This window comes from Plodia interpunctella, chromosome 26 (assembly GCF_027563975.2).
Source record: "Plodia interpunctella isolate USDA-ARS_2022_Savannah chromosome 26, ilPloInte3.2, whole genome shotgun sequence".
Classification (NCBI taxonomy): domain Eukaryota; kingdom Metazoa; phylum Arthropoda; class Insecta; order Lepidoptera; family Pyralidae; genus Plodia; species Plodia interpunctella.
Window position 1 is genome coordinate 3060777 of NC_071319.1, and position 19404 is coordinate 3080180.

Sequence of the window (19404 nt, forward strand, 5' to 3'; positions counted from 1 at the left end):
GAGCAAGAACCACGCGAATAAGTAAGGAACGTGACGAACATAAACATCTTGCATTAAATCGAATATTCAAATATTGAATCGATGATTTCAATTAAAGCATCGAGCCGTAGTCGATTTAACATTAATAATTGCCATTGTTCCGCCATGTCCCGGACTCGCAATTAGCGGAATGAATTTCCGATCAAGCCCAGTGGGATCGCACGGCCATTGTGTTGTAATTAAAATATTGACAACCTGGACCGTCAAACGTTTTGAAATGAAATTTTAATGTAATGCTTTTAGCCACACGTCCCTTGCGCATCGTCGCAATGTCCCTTTCTGTCATGAGGGTACTTGGAAAACATAAAAGTCCAAATTTATACATTTTGCTTTGATATTTCAATTTGTTAACAGGGGACATTTTGGGAAAGGGGCAACTGTACATTTTGCGAAAAGTGCAATTTGCTAAAGGGTCCAAAGACCAGGGGAAAAATATAGCAAAATATAGCATTTTGTGTGAGATTCATCTAGAATCAAACTATTGGTGAAAACCGCACAAAAATCCATCCATCAATTCATATCGACAGACAGACTCTGAATTCAGACTCACTTTTTAATAATTTGTAAGGGTAGTAAATTTAATCTCATCGGGAATTGCAATGTTCGCTTACAATTAGGCAACCCGCACGCTTGTTTGCCTAGCCTATTACGCTAAAGAACGTAACGAGTCAGTGATTATATGAAATTTTGCATGTATCCTGATACCATACAGAGATAAAACATTTATCACTTTGTATATAGGCACTATGTGAATCATGAAAAGGGAATGGTGTATCGATTGAGCTGTGCCCACGTGCTGCCGACTGCCCGTATCCTGATAGGGTGTCAACGCTTTCCCCTAACAAATGACGACATATATATATATATATACGGACAAATCACACAGATTGAGCTAGCCCCAAAGTAAGTACGAAACTTGTGTTATGGGATACTACTTGTGTTATGGGAACTCAACGATACTAAATTTTATAACGCAAATACATTATAGATAAACATCCAAGACCCGGGCCAATCAGAAAAAGATTTTCCACCATGACCTGACCTCTCGGTTCAGAGGCAAATACTTTACCACTACGCCACCGAGGTCGTCAAATGATGACAATGCAAAAGTTATTCATAAAAATAATTTACTCTTGTAAATTATTGTTGTAGGAGTATAACACAATAAGCAAAAAAGCACAAAAATTGAAGAGTAACTTATAGATAACACTCTGTCCAGTGTTATATCGCGCCATACTTTGTTGAACTTATTCAAGTGATACTGTAATTAAATTTGAAATAATATGAAGTTATAATAACAGTTTTCCAGGAGATTTTCTTTATGGGAACGAAAGATATTTCAGTCAGTATCTAAATTGTATAAAATGTGTGCTTCATTCAATCATTGACTTTTTTATTACCCAATGAGACCTAAGATAGATACAAACTCATATGTCTAAATGCACGATTTCAAAACTGTCTCAATTCAAAATTATTCATTCTTCGCCACAATCGTTCTATAACTGTTCTTATGGACACTATATAAAAAAATTGCGAGAGACTGGTGAAAGAAATAAGAAGTCTCGTATTTCAGATTACAGCTATTTATTATCTGTTTCATTTGAAATTGTGAATCAGGACAGACAAGTCCGTGAACTTTCATACATTACATATACACGCCTGCTTCCTATGTTGTTAGGCAGATATCAGTATATATATACACGCTCATTTTGATCTTGAGATTCGAATTATATAATGTGGCTGAAATATCCTGGCGAATCATAAATTATAGTCACCGACACGTAACATGGCGGCGGTAGGCCCGGCACCCGGCGACCGGAAGCGTGAAACGGCGCCGCACCACCGGTGTGAAAGACGAATATCAGTGTTGTTGAACATACTGACAACACCACACCATGTTAACGTTGCGAATTCGTCTCTATTAGCGACGCGTAGATCACTATGATAAATCATTTATTTTCAGAGCAAGATCCATCCCAAATATACTTATACAAATGCCTATTACCATTGCATATGCATTAATAATAACCTATTATAAATACGAGAGTAAGTTTGTTACCGTTGTGTGTCTACTCAGTATTCTTCTTGAAATTCATATATGTAGTTAAAAGTACGGAGAAGGACATTGGGCTACTTTCATTCCGGGAAAAAATACATTTCCCGTGGGAAATTTGCAGTTGAAGCCGCAGGATAAATAATAATCTATTAAAGGGATAGATAATGTATTTAACTAAGTTTTCAATCAACTGATGTCTGTCTCGATCGCTGACTATATCGAGTTGTAAGCGATTAAACATTTGGTTTTATCGAGTCGATAATCGTAAAATAACCAGAGAAACATCGCTTACAAATATAAATAAATATTGATACCTACCTAATACAGACTTAACTTCAAAATCGATAAATCAAAAGTAGGCGCTCACGAAAATCGAATCGAATTCAATCCAGTCGATCTTTATATGGAAACTGCTATTACATATTCATACAGCGCCATAGTTTTACGCCGGCAACACACTATCGCCGAACTTAAGACGGATTCCAACGCGAATGCGTGAACATTGCGTACTTTGTATGAAAGCATTTATTTACTTCAATGAAAAACCAGCAATGTATGCCGAATCCGCCATAGTTTGGTGAACTTTTTAGCGATTATCCATAGCTGGCACGATATTGGGTCAGTTGTGCAAGAATAGACAATGGGTATAGACGCCAAATTAGGCGAAAGGTATGTTTTATATATTCTGTGAAAATTGATCAATATGTCAGTGGTGACTGTTTTCATGGGAATTTATACCTATACACTTACCTACCTAGGTATATCGATATTGTATTTATGTATTATGTCAGTTAGTCAGCGGGAATTGCGATTAAATGACTGGAAGGAGAGATACCCGGCAGCTTCCTCAGTTAACTTGACGCGCCCCGGGCGTGACATGACCAACCTTTTATTTTATGTCCTTCATTCGCCTCGTACGACATCCATGGAGGGATATGGTCCTATCCTAGGATGGGAGCCACACACCTTTTAACTAATCCCTAATCCACTTCATTTCCCCCCCATAGAATGTGCAAAAAACAGCAATCCGGATCGGCGCACAAAAATTCAATTATTTCCCATCCCCGGCTCCCCGTGTAGCCTAAAGCGTAACAGAGTATTTTCGGTAAAGGCCTATTAACAGGCCGTAATTCAATATCGTTACGCATATAAGAGAAAACTCAATGGAGGTCGGGAGTGAATGGCATAACTAATGGGGACCATTCATTGGTGCTCATCGGTATAATCGAAAGAGCTTCAAACCATATGAAGGTATGAGATCGCACTGCTCTTGACAAAATTTTCCAAACGATTTAAATTCAAATTTCATTATACATATTAACGGTATTTGAATCCATTAAACATTCCAATGCTTGACCCGATTACTCTTTAACGCCTAGTGTTTATGAAGAGGTCCTATTTAATATTGATATTAAAACTCTAGTCACATTCATATTTGATTAAAACTTTCACGTGTCACGTTTCAAGATCAGAATTAAAAGTTACGCAATTGCATTTAAAATAGGTCACAACTTCACAAGTGTTCTAACTTTGCATATAATTATATTCTACGACATATCTGTACAAGAAACATGTGTGCACAATGACAAATATATATCTGAAAACACTGTCACAGAGCGAAGTTTCTTGTACAGTCAATTTCAAGTTAAACCGTATAAACTTCTATACAGGTAGCCACTTGCTTCCGGTGAAGGAAAACATCGTGAGGAAACCTGCACACTGGTTGACAGCTTGAGTTTACTAGTGTATATGCGATTACTTGCCACTAGGCGCGGGGGTAGTCGAAGTCATGTTAGATGCATTAAGCGACTCGAATAAAATCTGAAGATGCATTACCTTTCGTTAGCAACACGAGTACCTAATACCTAAGATGCAAGTTGCAATGTCTATTCAGACCTAAGCTCTCGGTCTAATCCATTCAGTTTACGATACGATAAAGTGTGGGTGAACGAACGATATGTGCGCGTAGCACGCCATTGGTTTAATATGTTTGCGGTTGAATAATGCGTCTGTATCGGTGTTGATAGATGGAATTAGTTGTAAAATAGCTCGTTTGTGGGTTCAGAAGCGTTAATAATGTAATAGGATTTCATTATGGCAGCTCAGGGTGGTCTGAGCAAATTGGATTTAAAACGCTATAAAATTTTTCTCATTTCAATATTTTATGCCTCAAGTCAACACGTGGGCCAAGACTGAAGTTTTTCTAAGTCTTTCGCTTACGTCACTAGCAAAGCAATACAAATTTTGCTATGTGTAGTTATCAGCCGATATCATGTCAACATACTTTTCTTTATGCCCTGGTAATACCTACGTTAGAATTAGAAATTAAATTGAATAAGTTGGTGTGTCGTCTGTACATAGAGATTCGCGAAGTATATTTAACGAATGTAGTTTGTTGTACAGCGGCACAAACTTTACTGATGTACAGTATGCATGAAAATAAACTACCCACGCCGGCAGTAATAAATTTTATTGACAATTAGTTTATCGTCAATGCGAAATACATGATGTAATTAGGATGAATCGACGACTTTGGGGCAACACTTAGCGGCAATCTCCCACGTGAATCTGCCGACATAAAATAGGTACACTACACGACAGCACATCAATCGAGCAAAATTCATTGCAATTGCGCCCTTATCACTGCGACGGCTGTAAGATGTATGCATAACTTGACATGCAGTCAACTGTATTATAGTGTGGTATAAGTAACTGCTACATATATAACAACTGTAACCTTAGCATGGATGTAATAAGTACTTCGACAGATTACCTACTAATTCCATGAACCTTAGAGCCATTGCCATTGCTCAGTTGCGCTGCGTCGTCCTCCGTCGTGTTGACTTCCGACAACACAGAACAACGTACAAATTGTATGAAGTTTCGACGTACGTCAACGCATGTCAGTGTCAAACCCTATAGACACAATGAAGCCACAACGTACTGCGTCCTCGCAATAAAGCATGAACGAGCAATGGGACATGGTTCTTAATCTGAGTGCAGAAAAAAAGCGCATCTGGCTGGACGATTTTCACCAAAATTAGTTGTACTTACACATATTTATTTCTTAAGGGAAAAAATATTTAAATTTATTTTACTTCTAATATAGGGAAAAAAAATATGCTGTGGTAATAGAGTCGAATTTTCAATGAAATTGCATAGGTTTAGGACCATTGATAGGTATAATCTACGCTAGAAACGTAGCGTAGTTTACAAATGCGAAAGCACTGAGGAGCTCGATGCAAATGCATGGAGCTCACACCTACAGGAATATTTAACGCCAGGTGGCAGGGAATACAAGGAAAACCACTTATAAGAATGTTAATCACAGTGCCTTTTCGTCCGAGTTTATGCGACATTTTGTCACGACTCTTTATTGGTGATTTATATAAACGTTAGTTCATAGTTGCTAGCTTTTAGATGAAATCCTATTAATATTATAAATGCGAAAGTTTGTGAGGATGCATATATAGGTATACTCTTTCACGCAAAATCTACTGAATGGCTTGTTATGAAATTTGGTAGAATATAACCTGGAAAAACAAAGGGCACTTTTTATCCCGAAATTCCCACGAGAGCTAACCAAAGTGATAAAATTAATGCGATCTCTGAATAAATAATTTCATTTTTAAATTGAGTATTAAATCAACCGCGGAGGCTTCTTGCACGCGTTCTCCTCTGGCATAAGTACGCGGCCATACCGGTTAAAATTTGTGAGTAGTGTTTAAGTGTTAAAGTTTTTTTTTTCAAGTATATTATTACTAACATTGATATAGTAACGCTGATCCATAGGCATTGCGTCTTCAGCGCCCACGAATGTAATCGGGAATACGCAAGAATGAGAGAGAGAGCTTAAGTATTTAGCAATGCGCAAAGAGACATCTTTTGGCATAAAAATTTGCGTGCTCTCCAGTTGGTTTAACACTCAGTCATACGTTAGAAGAGTAGTAGTAGAAATAACAGCCTATGACATTTCTATAGTAGCAAAATCAAACACTATAAAATATGTCAGACAACGTCGGAATCTATGAAATTTATAGCTACAAACAGAAAATCCACTTATATCTATGCTATGAAATATTTGACCATAATTCATTGGAAGACTTGTCTAGTTGATGAATTGCATAAAGTCGTAAATCTCCACTGGTTTTGCTAGGAAGCACCATTTAATTTATGGAATGTGGCTTTATTTATGGTCATTTTATGACTGCTTCAACCTAACCATAAATACCAAGCAAGACCATAGAACTTAAAGGTTCTTCACGCCGTTTACTGGCGCGTTCGGTATTCGCCGTAGAAAATAAAAACATTAGTAAAAAATATATGTATGTGCCTGTGAACCCTTATTGCCCATCTTCAATAACTATCAATGAAGACATTGAAATGATTATTTTGGCACTTATTTTTTATTAGTATTAGCTGCGCTCCGGGGCTTCGCTCCCGTGAGAATTTCGGGATAAAAAATAGCTTATGTGTTATTCTAGATTATTGGTACCCGGGTACCAAATTTCATGACAATCCGTCTAGTAGATCTTGTGCTTGTGATTTTGTTTTCCTTCACTATTCATTGGTGGTCACATTCACTCATTCTATTAATAGATAATAGAATGAGTCAGATTAGTAGGTATACAAACTCTTGTGGCACGAGTAGGATTCGAACTAGGGACCTACTGGACCACCGTTTCAAACAAGATTATGAATAAGTACGTATAGTCAAGTTAGTAACTCCGAACCTTAACTTCTTCGCGACGTTGCTAATCTCATCATGTGAACTTTGCTACATCTCACACACACACACATGGCCGTAAGCCCGAAGCCCGTAAGCCCGAACTAAGCGGGGCGGAATGACCTACTTTTGGTGGTCACACATGAAGTAAGTTTTTCACAAAATGTACATTTTTGACACAAGCGTTTCTTGAAAGCACAACGTTCAATAAACGCTTTTGGTCGTCAGTGTCAATATACGTTTATTATCGTCAGAAAGAACTTATTGCATTTGCAAGCTGCCAGTGAACATTTTTAAAATCAAAACACGTTATAAAAACACTAGCACAATCATTCTGTATTTTTAATATTTTAAAAATAATATCATTGTACGAATAAAAACTCACGTCAAGTGTGAGCCGAGCTCGCCTCGATGAGGGATCCATGTATGAACGCGTGGAGGGTATCAAATAGAAAATTATATGACACTAGCGGCTCGTTCCGACTTCGCTCGAGTAAAACCATAATAAACCAAACCTTCCTCAGGAACCACACTATCTAATGGAAACCGTACAAAAATCTGTCCGGTAGTTTTTGAGTTTATCGCGTTCATACGACATGGGGAATTCTTTGTAACCACAGGACGAGTTAGAAGGTCTGTGTATACGTACAATACAACGTGTCTGTATGTGTGTCTGTCCGTTCCAGTATAGAAGCCACAGCTGAACCGGTTTTCATCTACTTTTTTTTAGTTAAAAGAGAATTTAATCGAGAATGTTCTTAGCTCGATCTTGGTGGCGAAGTGGTAAAGTGCTTGCGTCTGAACCGAGAGGTCCCGGGTTCGATCCCCGGTCGGGTCAGGATGGAAAATGATCTTTTTCTGATTTTTTTTTCTGATTGGCCCGGATCTTGGATATTTATCTATATATGTATTTGTTATAAAATCTAGTATCGTTGAGTTAGTATCCCATAACACAAGTCTCGAACTTACTTTGGGGCTAGCTTAATCTGTGTAATTCGCTCTAATATATTTATATTTATTAGCTATTGGAAAATGTGTGTTCAGCTGTTTGGAAACCGTGAGCTCTTTTCTAGCAGATGAGATGATGCCAACAACTTCGCAAAGTTCAGCAAACTTCACAGCGATAATTAATGGCCGGCATCAGATGAGAAAGGGAACAACTAATATCAACGTTTATATATTATTCTGTCCGACAGACGTCAAATAGCCGTCGACGTTTAACAAACTTATGGTTAGTACCATTCCGGCAATGTTATCGTTCAAAATGAGTCAACAGTATTGATGAAAAAGCAAACAAGATAGGTCTAAAATCATTAGTGATGAGAATGAAGGCGCGGCATTCATTGAGGTTATAACAATAGATTAATTTACAATCCAAACTCAAATAGAAAAGAGTCGTCTAATCGAAATCTATCCATCTATTAAATGTCAGATCGTCTAATAGGTGAATAGATTTTCTTGAATCATGGTTGCATCATAGTAAGAACCTTGTCAATGACAGACATTCGTAGTAAATATAAAAATCTTTGTCAATACGAAATTGATACAATATTTTTTGCCAATTCATACATATTACAAATAAGATAAAGATAGTTGGATGGAACAAGCTGCAGAAGCTGTGCAACTGTCTGTTTACCTGCGCTTTGAAACCCTTCAATATCAAATTATAGGTACCTACTACCATTGGTACGCCAATAAATAGTGTACTGAATTCATCCTTTATCCTTTATTTTTTCTAATAAAGAATTTTAGTTTTACATCTTTCACAGTTCGGAATTAAGTCAACAGTTTCAAAGCGTGGTGAAAAAAATGTTTTCAGCGAAATATCGTCCATAAATATGTACATATATGTATATGCGCGCATGATTCCGCCCTTGAATGGGAAATCTCCATTATCCTCCCGTGGATGTCGTGCGAGGCAAATATACACATAATCTTTGTAGCTGATAGGCATCAATATCCCAAATGAGTTTATAAAATCACAGCTGAATCTTCAAAATTTTAAGGTTTAATTTTACGCTTATATTGCTTCACGGCGTCACAGCCTCGAATACAACCAGGAACATACGAAGACGAGAGAGAGAGAGAGAGATCGTCTGTCAATACATTTCATTAACCGTGTCGTGTGTAAACCGCCTTATCACCCTCGTGCCGTGAACTAGGTCAAGTGATTTTAATCTATAGTTGCATCTGCCGTTAGGATACAGCAGATCTTGCTCTGGAAATGTGGGGTGTATTTATGTATTTTGATAATTTTTGTATTTTTATAATTTTATGGGTCTTTGTTATATGTAATATTTATTCTACTTTCCCAGACTGTAATTTTTTTCCCAATCCGTCTACTTCTGTTTCCGTTACGATCTATCTATTTTCCCCATCAGTTTACTTGTGTCAATGATCTGCTTACCTAGTCCTCTTGTTCAAATGCTCTAATTTCCCGATTGGTTGAATCTAGATGCATGTTACCATGAACACATACAAAACGCTGATACTTATAAAATTGAGTAGATATTTGATATGACTTCGCGATCGCCGCCTTCTAAGAGTGCCGACATGAGACAATACAACGAAAACTGCGTAAAGACTGATGAGACATTGATGAATAATACAATTAATCAAACAGAGCTCTAACGAGGTGACACGTGTGCGAAATAGAATGAGTATAGAAATATAAAATACATTTATTTCCTGCACTACAGCGCCTTATTCACGAAGCGATCTGGTTTAACTCAACAGCTTAGCAGTGAAATTGCAATGAATATTGAAGTGGATGTACTGATTCAGTCCTTACAGATCTTCGAGAAAGTTCAATGTGTAAACAGCCTTAAAACCCCTCACGCTGACCAAACTAGGTCAAGTAATCTAATCTATAGTGAGACATCCGATCTCTTAGAGAAATGGGGTTTCTAATACAATACTGAGAAGTAAGGTGGAAATTAAAACCTCATAAGGAAACGAGACATGGATTATGGTACGATGGTCCAATATTTTCGGGGAATCTGTTGGGGAACTTAGTAGGGATTTTGTGAACCGCTACACAAAACTATAAACCGCGTAATTTTTCCACAGGAGCAATTATTTTTATTTATTTTTTTGAATTGAAAGTAATAAGTTTGGTTAAGTAGATAGACCATGAAGAGGTAACAAACAAACTTATCTTATAATATTAGTTAGGATTACTCGTAAAGTCCAGTGGCTATTAAAATTGTTAAATTGTGCATTTTAATCTATAAACTTTGTATATGTCAGTAGAGTAATTACAAAATGTCGACATGGCGTCGCTAAAAGCTAAACGTGCATTGGAAATTTGCATTTTTATTGCAACACTAACGAATGAGATGGGCACTTTGAAGAAGAGGTTACGTCGATACTTGTTTACAGGCTTGTAGTATTTAAAAAGGCTTGTTCGCAGAACGTCAACTTTTCACATGTCCGTTTACGTAATTTATGACTAGGTACAATAAATTGAAAAGTCGAAATTACTAGGTTTGAATTACTACCATTACTAGGACAATAACTTACCGTTTTGTAAGTTCAATCAGCTGTCTTTCACAGAGCATTTAGACCGTATAGGTAATATAAATACTGATTTTACCTAATTAGAACTAATATAATATATTGTATATAGGCACTCAATAAAAAAATTTGTGTCTGTTTGATGCCGGCTATACGAGTACACTATCGTGATACAGTTCGCCAATCTTAGGCGGATTTGGGATACATCGCTGGTTTTTCAATTCGGTAAATAAAAGCTCTCGTACAAACTACGCAATGTTCTCTTCATTCACGTCAGCATCTGTCTTAAGTTCGGCGATAGTGTATAGCGGGCATAAGATAAAAATCTTTATGTATTTATTCCAAGTTTGTATGCTATGGAACCCTAAAAATAGTAATTTTCAACAGACCTATAAATCTCTTGGTACGCGAATCGGATTCGCGCTTGACCGGTTTTTTCTTTGAACATTTCTAATTATGACAGTGATGAATTGTTTTCGAATGGCCGAGAGAAAATCAGAAAAAGTTAATTAGAACGGTAATTTTGTGTTTCGGGTGTTTTTGCAAGTTCGCTTTCTACATTTAAATAAATTAGTCTACGCTCTATACAAATGTAACAATCGGAACAAAGTGTATACTTTGCTTGTTACACAATGAGAATTAAACTTGTTAAAACTTTATTAGTCCCAATACAAATGTAAGTAGCGTATATAAGTACTTTTCAAAGAATATTCAGGTTCCCTGGGGATTGTAGGGGAGCACTAAGAAGGGATTTCCTGAAATTCCCACGGGAAACGGATTTTTAACAAATTCAAAAACTACTGCAAGGATTTTCATGCGGTTTTCACCTCTATTGGTGTGATTAATGAGAAAGGTTTAGGTGTATAATTTATTATAATTTTACCCGAGCGAAGCCGGGACGAGCCGCTTGTATTTGAACATAACCTAATGAAACACCCCTGTCCTTGGTGTAGGCACGCAATGCGCAGTGATTGCGACCGCCTTCGTGTATTCATAAGAAATATTAGCCACTTCAATACACACCAGTGGACTGAACTAAGTAAATACTGCTCTTCCATCCAGAAACGCTCGGACCTGCTCTGCTCATTCACGCCATTTTATTAGTGTCAATGAATACTCGTATTCTTGTCGCTATTTCAATAATTTTCGACATATTGAATGACTGTTTTGTCATTGGCTTAATATTCGATCTTTTTTTTATTGGCTGTATACTGTCAATTCGCCTAAAGGCATCTGACGTGACTTTTACGACTGCCTAGCGCCATCTACGCTGACTACTAGTATTAGTACTACTATTTGTAACGGGCACACTCGCTACAAACGCAGCTGACTGGACGGACATTCTGCGAATTGGACATTTTGCGGATTGGACAATCTGGGCTGAAGAGAATCTTAGAAGTTGTCATGCCGACTTTCAATACCTCCTTTCAATTCCTCCCAATTGCCAAGGCCGCAGTCTCAATCAATTCGTCGTCTCTCAAATTACTCTGGCCACTTAACACAATGACACACCACTCGTCTACGTTATACCTACGCACACATAACAAATTCCAATATGGTGACATTGCAATATGTGAGATGTTTAGTAAGTGGGAAGTGTTTAGTTGTTCAAAGGGACTTGATGTGGGTCTTTGAGTGTGTGCGAGAAACGGCTAAATAAGCACAAGTTGTAGAGAAAATATGACTTTGCAATTCCTGACTCGTTGTCGATAAAGGCTGTCTGGCGACGACATGTTGCAAAAATGAGAAATAGTCGCTCTTAAAAACACTTTATGCCAGATCCACACTGTCGACAAAGTCAGACACATGTCGACGCGAATGCGTGAACATTGCGTAGTTAGTATCAGTGCTTTTATTTACCGCAATGAATAAGCAGCAATGTATACCGAATCCGCCAGAGTTTAGCAAACTGTTCGACAAGAGTGTGGAGCTTTGGATGTGAGATGAGTTTATAAACGGCAACCTGCCTGACGTCAAGCCTGTTTGTTGCCTGTTGCTGTCAAGGCCATGTGTCCCTTAGTGCCTTCGCATGACATTTGCGGTAAGCATATAGGATGGTCCGTTTCTATGGCTAAAATATGAAAAATAGTATTTGTGGCATATATTGCCACCATGGCGCAATTTTCCACCATCCAGAAGGTTACCACTGGCATTGAGCCCAAATAAATATTTTTCCATTTTCTCTAACAGTTGTTTGGGAGTTATGCCGGCTATACATTTGATGGACCGAACTTGGCAATTTCGACGTACATCGCTGGTTTGCCTTGTGGTAAAAAAGCTCATATATACAAACTACGCAATACACGTTTATTTGTATCGGCATCTGTTAGAGTTCGTGGATAGTGTGGAGGAGCCATAATAATTCATTTCAAGAAAATGCGGCATTCGTATTATATAACAGTATATCAAGCTACGATTCAGTTTTCAAAAAGTTTTCCTATTCTTTCAAATTACTAACGAATGGTCACCCTAGTTAATTTCCATTTAACCAGTTTGGCTAACCGTCGTCTAGCTGTAGTGTTGAACGTTGCAGTCAACGAGTCGGCTAAACAACTGATTATGATAACAAAGTGATTTAATGGCGTTGTTCAGTCAAAGGACTAGCTGTTTGATTGAACGGCTATTTTAACCAGTTGGCTGCGACATCTACATTACTTCGCGAACAAGGAATGAAATACGAAGAAGTTAACGATCATTACAAAGAATAGCCGGCCATGATCAACATTTTCCGTTTACTTCCAAGAAAAACGTGTCACTCGAGTGCAAGTAGCTAAAACCTTTTAAAGACAAAGTGCCGGCACAATTGCCTTCTAGTAAACACCATTACGTCGATTTAACGACATCACGGCCTAAATTTTACGCGTGTAACGTAATGAGACGTGGAGTGGAGTAGATAGTATCGAGATGCCGTAGGCGGCAGGTAGTCAAGGCGACCGGTGAATATGTAACTCGCAACGTCGGCTCACATTAGCATGGATTTTGTTATCTGTTTTCAGAATGTTGAAGCCTCCTAAATCTGCGCTCTTATACTATGTTGAATATAAATTACTTCGCCATCTTTTCGGGTCCGACTAAAAACAATGCGTGAACAAACACAAATGGGGGTCTGACATTTTGAGAATTTCTCATTTTGAGAAGTGCATGTGTGTTACATCAAACCACACAAATGTATGGCATTGAGTTCTTCAGTTTAAGTATATATATTTTTATAACGAAAGAAACATTCTAAACCCAGTAACTTACTTAATTAAAATCATTATTAATAGAAAACCCTGCGAGGTTAGATTAGGTAAGTTACGCTTTTGATTAAATATTATACATTATTATAGTTGTATTAAATAAAAGGTTTTAAGTTAAAGTGTAACTTTCTGTGTAGAATATAAGTATGTCTATAAGTCTAAAATTAGCACTAAGATAGATGATAATACTAGTACCAAATGGATTATGATATGTATACCCAATTATTTAACACGCCACTGTTACCATTCGAAGAAAGATTCCACAGATGCACTCACGAAAGGACCACGTAGCTGAATATTCAGGGACGTACCTAAAAAGGAGAAAGAAAAAAATTAGCAACATCGTTGGAAATCACGAAGTTCAACAATACCTAGCCAAAAAATAACTATTAATGTAATCCACACTAGTCCATACTAATATTATAAAGAGAAAATATATGATATTTTTTTATTTTGTTTCGACGAAACCTTCAAGAGTAACATAGCCATTTTTTTATGGTTTATTATGGCGATACATAAAGAAGTCTGGATAGAAATGTTTCGATTTGCTTTTCATCAGGCTAGATTGAGGTGAAACGCAATCACATATTTAATTTACAATTTAAAAAAACTTAGCTCACACAAAAAAAAAATATCTCTCTCATGCTCGCGTGATCACGGTTTCATTCAGGGCCTGTGATGCCGCGAAGCCAGGGATCAGCGAAAAAATAATGCTTAAAATTTCGGCTGACTCTAAGATCGTGTAATCTACAACCAAAACCTAAAGTATTTTCAAATATATTGAACTAGTTAAAACAAATGATTTTAGTCCTCATCCGAAACCAAAGGTTAAATATTTGGTAAACCATGTATATTAAATTACCGTATAGCAAAAAGGATAAAAAGCGAGTAATAAAAACGTAATTTACAAGCAAAATATGTTGGCATGCCGGTGTCATTTTAATGCAAACGGCAACGTAATTTATCCTGGTTGCTAACGACTATGTATACATATAACAAAGTTGGGAAAACTGAGTAAAAAGTTTATCATGATAGATAGATTGCAGAACACATAAAATAGTTTATTTTAGTTAAGAATATAGCTATTGAAGTTTAGTCGACGGTCCTACTTGGAAGGTTATTTTCTTAAACTACAATCTATATGATTATGACATGGCATGGCCACTCCAACCCGTTCAGGCTTTTACAAAACTTAAGCTTAGATTGGCTTAGAGACTTATAGCATAATATAGGTAACAAAGCTATTGTGCTAATTAGGCATTAAATAAGTACGCCTAATACCATCATTTTCTCAGATTTTTTTGTTCTTCTTCTTGTCGAGTCTGAATCTGAATGGCTATTCATACGGTGTTCGATTAATATGTGGCCACGCTGATCACGCTGTAGTTTATTTTTGTTTTACACTATAGTGTAATGTTAGCCAGAAAGTAGGATGTAAGTAGGTGTATAGTAAGGAGTCTAATACGAACAGTCTAACTCGGTCGTTCCATCATTACATTTAAATTTAAAATTCTTGATTTAATTTAGGATGATATATTACTTATTGACGTCAAAAAACTACATCTCCTGCCGACTTCCAAAGCGCTGAAGAAGCGGCGCAACAAACTTCACCGAGGCCATAATGTCTATCCGTCTGTCTGCCGTCTACGCAAGCGAGTAAATAAATAGTGATTCAGAACACTAAGCCGAAAGGAACCAAATACGAATCTGTGTTATTTAATTATAGCTTACATTAATTCTAATCACTAATCGTTACAAGTATTGTGCGTGTGCCAAATGAGGATGTCTGCACGCATCTCTTGTTATGCGCATAATGTGGAGTCGGCTGCGTGTGCGCAAATTATGGGCAGCCACACGCATGCCGTGCTAAGTTGCTTTTTGACCTTGATCTGTGGTAGAGATCGATATTTGGGAATAATACTAGTTCTTAACCCGTCGAGTGTGGATAGGATAAACAATAGATAAATAATAGGTAGTTGCACTAGTTGCCATCAAGTCAAATCCATGTGTCAAAAACAAAAAATATATGGGGCTGGTGTGACAAGTGACGTCACTATAAAGTTGGTGTCAAAAAGCGTTTTCATTTGCACTTGAACAAAAAATACTAAACGTTACTATAAATAAAATTGATCAATTAAAGAGCCATATGATAATCGTGTTTCATGTGAATGCATTTGTACATTTTATTTCATTACACAGACATCTACCCTATTGACCATAAATAAGATCGTAGAACGAGGGAAGAAGACACAGACAAACGAAAACCTGGATATAGTGTACTTTTAATCACATTTTTATCACAACATTTCCAGTATTGTATATTTTCTCACTTCCTCATCCTCATCCTCCTCCTCCTCCCCCTCATCCGCTCCTCACTCATTTCCTACAGAGTTGTGGAACACCAACCGCACCCGGAAAGCATTAAGTGAAAATATTAAATGCCTATTAAAAGAAATATCCAATAAAATGGCAAAGACCGTGATACTATAAAGATTTATACTACGCAGAGGTAACGGTGTGAGCCATTAATTGATCCGGCTAAACGGTGCCGACATCACTAACGGAACCACGGGTATTGCATCTTGTTGAACTTGTACATAGAGCGCGCGCTAGTTTGAAAACACACAGATTAGGTTATACCTACTACGCTTCTATCGCACTTCTTGTGTCGTGTGGTTCCTTCCGCCCTAGAATAGGACCGGATGTCGTATATGCCGGATGTGGATATCGTACGAGGCGACTAAGGTACACATTTTGTGTCCCTTAGTCGCCTCGCACATGTTTATTGTTTATTTTATTATAGGCAACGACAGCATTCCCAAAGAGGGTGAACGTCAGGCGGACGGTCGGTTGTAAAATCAAAGCGCTCTTCCAAATTTAATGGCAATTTTACGCTAACCCTGGGCTTTGGGGGCTTTACAGCTCCGAATGCAACCGGGAACATACGAAGATGAGAGAGAGAGACTTCTAGCGCACCTCTCACTCGGCAAGATTACGCCCATTGAAAAATTAGCTTTAAAGAGTTCTGTAGGACAACTTTACATTGAAGACAAATAAGCGGCTCTGCTCCCTGTCATTTTTCGTTTTGTCAATGTAAACAAAATAAAATGTCCATTGAAAAATTAACTTTAAAGCGCTCTATACTACTTTTATACTATTGACGCGATACAATTAAATTATATATGTAAATAACTTGCTAACTAGGTATCTAAGTATCCCACTATGTAGTTTATTTTCCATGTTACAATTTATTATTATTAATCAATCGTCTGCACGCCTTCTACTACAGAAAGCTATGTACCCACTCTATGATATTACACTATCAAGTTACAAATATTTGTTTCTCTTATTATAACTTTACGCTGATTAAATAAATATTTAATTACGATGATTGCTACACCGTGGTTTTTATTTCGAACTAGATGTTGCCCGGGGCTTTGCTCTCAACGCCAATTAGACAAGGTAAATAAAAATGTATATAGTAAAAACCTCATTATACTTTAACTATCAAATGAGGTAGTATTCAGCGTACTTGTCAGTTCTCCCTTCTCGCCAACGTGCAAAATAGTTCATTATATGCAATCGAGTATCTTGTTTGTGCGGTTGCAGTTGCATACGGAATTACAGAATAAATCAACGTTGCACTGGAGACTTTTCCTCGTGCTGACCTATATTTGTAACGAAATGAGGTACGCACATTATTTTTCCTCATAGTTTTTTTAATTAGGTATCTAAAGCTAAGCTGCAAATGTTGAAATATTTTCTGGAATATTTATAATCCCAACTAATATTATAAATCCTAACTAATATTACAAATGCAAAAGTAAGTTTGTTCACTCTCTCTTCACGCATTGGCAACTGGACCTATTGTTATGAAATTTTGTTACACATGAATACAAAAACAAAAAATATACATTAATATTGATTAAATGAATCTTATTATTTTCATAATTTCAGCTCCCTTGTAGCTTATGTTTCCGCTGCCTGTCTCTCTCTAACACAACACTAACGAATTTTAGTCTCTTGCGTGACTTTTGTCTCTTATTAGCTGAATCTTAGCGCGAAATTGAGAATACAAATAGTGTCGCACGGATGCCACGCGTTCTATTCAACGCTTTTTAACGCAAGCTGATAAAGCAATCGCAAGTACGAGCGGTCGTTGTCATCACATGGAATGAAACACGTTATCATAAAGCCCATATGCCACAAGACAAAATATCTGTCGTTGTCACGACAATCAACTTTGTGCAGACGAACAAGCGACCTGCAATACCAGTTTAACTGCATGCCTAACTGTGCCATCAATACCGTTACGCTCGCCACAAAGTAATATCATTTTTATTACCACCACTTTACGGCTACATTTGCGTGAATAAAATTCGCGACAAAATTGCCCGATGCGCTTGGTAATTTTCTAGGAACCAACTTGTTTTTGGACACGTTACTACCAAAAGTTGTTAGGAGTATTGTCTCCAGTTTCATCTATAACTTTGCGACCTCCGTGGCCTAATGGTCATCATGCCGGACTGCTGTATACTGGAGGTCCAAATTCGATTCCCGATCTGGTCCAGATGGAAAATGATATTTTTCGGATTGACCAATTTATCCACAGTTTTATAATAAACCAGCCGCCTGTGACTCCGTTCGCTTTTTTCGCAAATGAAAGGCCACGTTAAAAACCTATGCTACTAGTTCTGACGGTCTAGCATTATCTCTTTGCCAAATTTCATAAGAATCAATCCAGTATTTTTAGAGGTAATTCAAACACAAATTTGTTCCTGCTATTTGTGGTTCCGCAGGGTTCCGCCCTTGAATAAGATCTCTGTATATTCTTAGCGGAAATAGTATATGGCAACTAAGTGAAACAATGCCTTGACACCTGAAGCAACAACAACGATCCAAAATAGGGTTAACATCGAGTGGTTGGTCGTAAAATTTATTTATCACGCTGACTCCAGGCTTGGCAGCCTCACAGCTCTGAATATAACCAGAAAAATACGAGGCTAGTGATTGATATGGTCATATTGCGCCGCGTCGCGTTGTCTTGCCGCATTCATCGTTCACTTAAGACGCCAAATAAAACCAATGTCAACAGCCTAAATCAACGAGATTACAAGTTTGTCGTTGCACACAAAAGATTGAAGGTTTTCATGAAACAAGACTCCCAAGTTGTTAGGAATAAACCGCTCGGGGCCATTTTGAAATTATTATATAATCCGATAGGAACATGACGTTTTCTTAACAAGGGTAATAAGAACACTTTTAGCCAAAGCTTTGTAATTAATTCAACAAAGGAACGGTAAAAAGGGCTGTAAATTGGCGGATGGAATTTTTTTGAAAAAATTATAAGTACGAGTATTTTTGTATTTAATTCATTTTATAAGTCTTTATTTATTGCACGCTTGTTGAAATTTTCCACGTCGCTTCAGTTCCTATGACAATGTACAAGAATTATAAGCCCGACTTAATGAGTGTACCTGATATCGAGACTTCCATTCAATCCGTAGATGGTACACACATTTGTTATTTCATTATTTTGAAGAGTATTGAACTTGTGATTGTAACAACGCATCAACACTAAGCTAAATCTAGTCATTCAAAATTCTGTTCCCGCGAGTCTTGAGTACGGGTTAATATTCATACCAATTCAAAACAACACAAAATCCAAGCCAAGTAAAAGTAAAATTGGCTACACACATTTTACAGTACATAAACGTACTCAATTCCATTGAAAATTCATCGTTAAATTCATTGAAATAGAGCTCTATGCTGGGTAAGATACATGGGTATATACCACGACATACAAAATTGTGAAACAATTTCGAAAC

General features: G+C 37.2%; 1 protein-coding gene across 2 annotated transcripts in view; it reads right to left on the reverse strand.

The window, feature by feature from the left end:
• Window positions 1-19404, reverse strand: part of Cbl (Cbl proto-oncogene) — a 54814-nt gene that overhangs the window by 18277 nt on the left and 17133 nt on the right. The window lies entirely within an intron of this gene.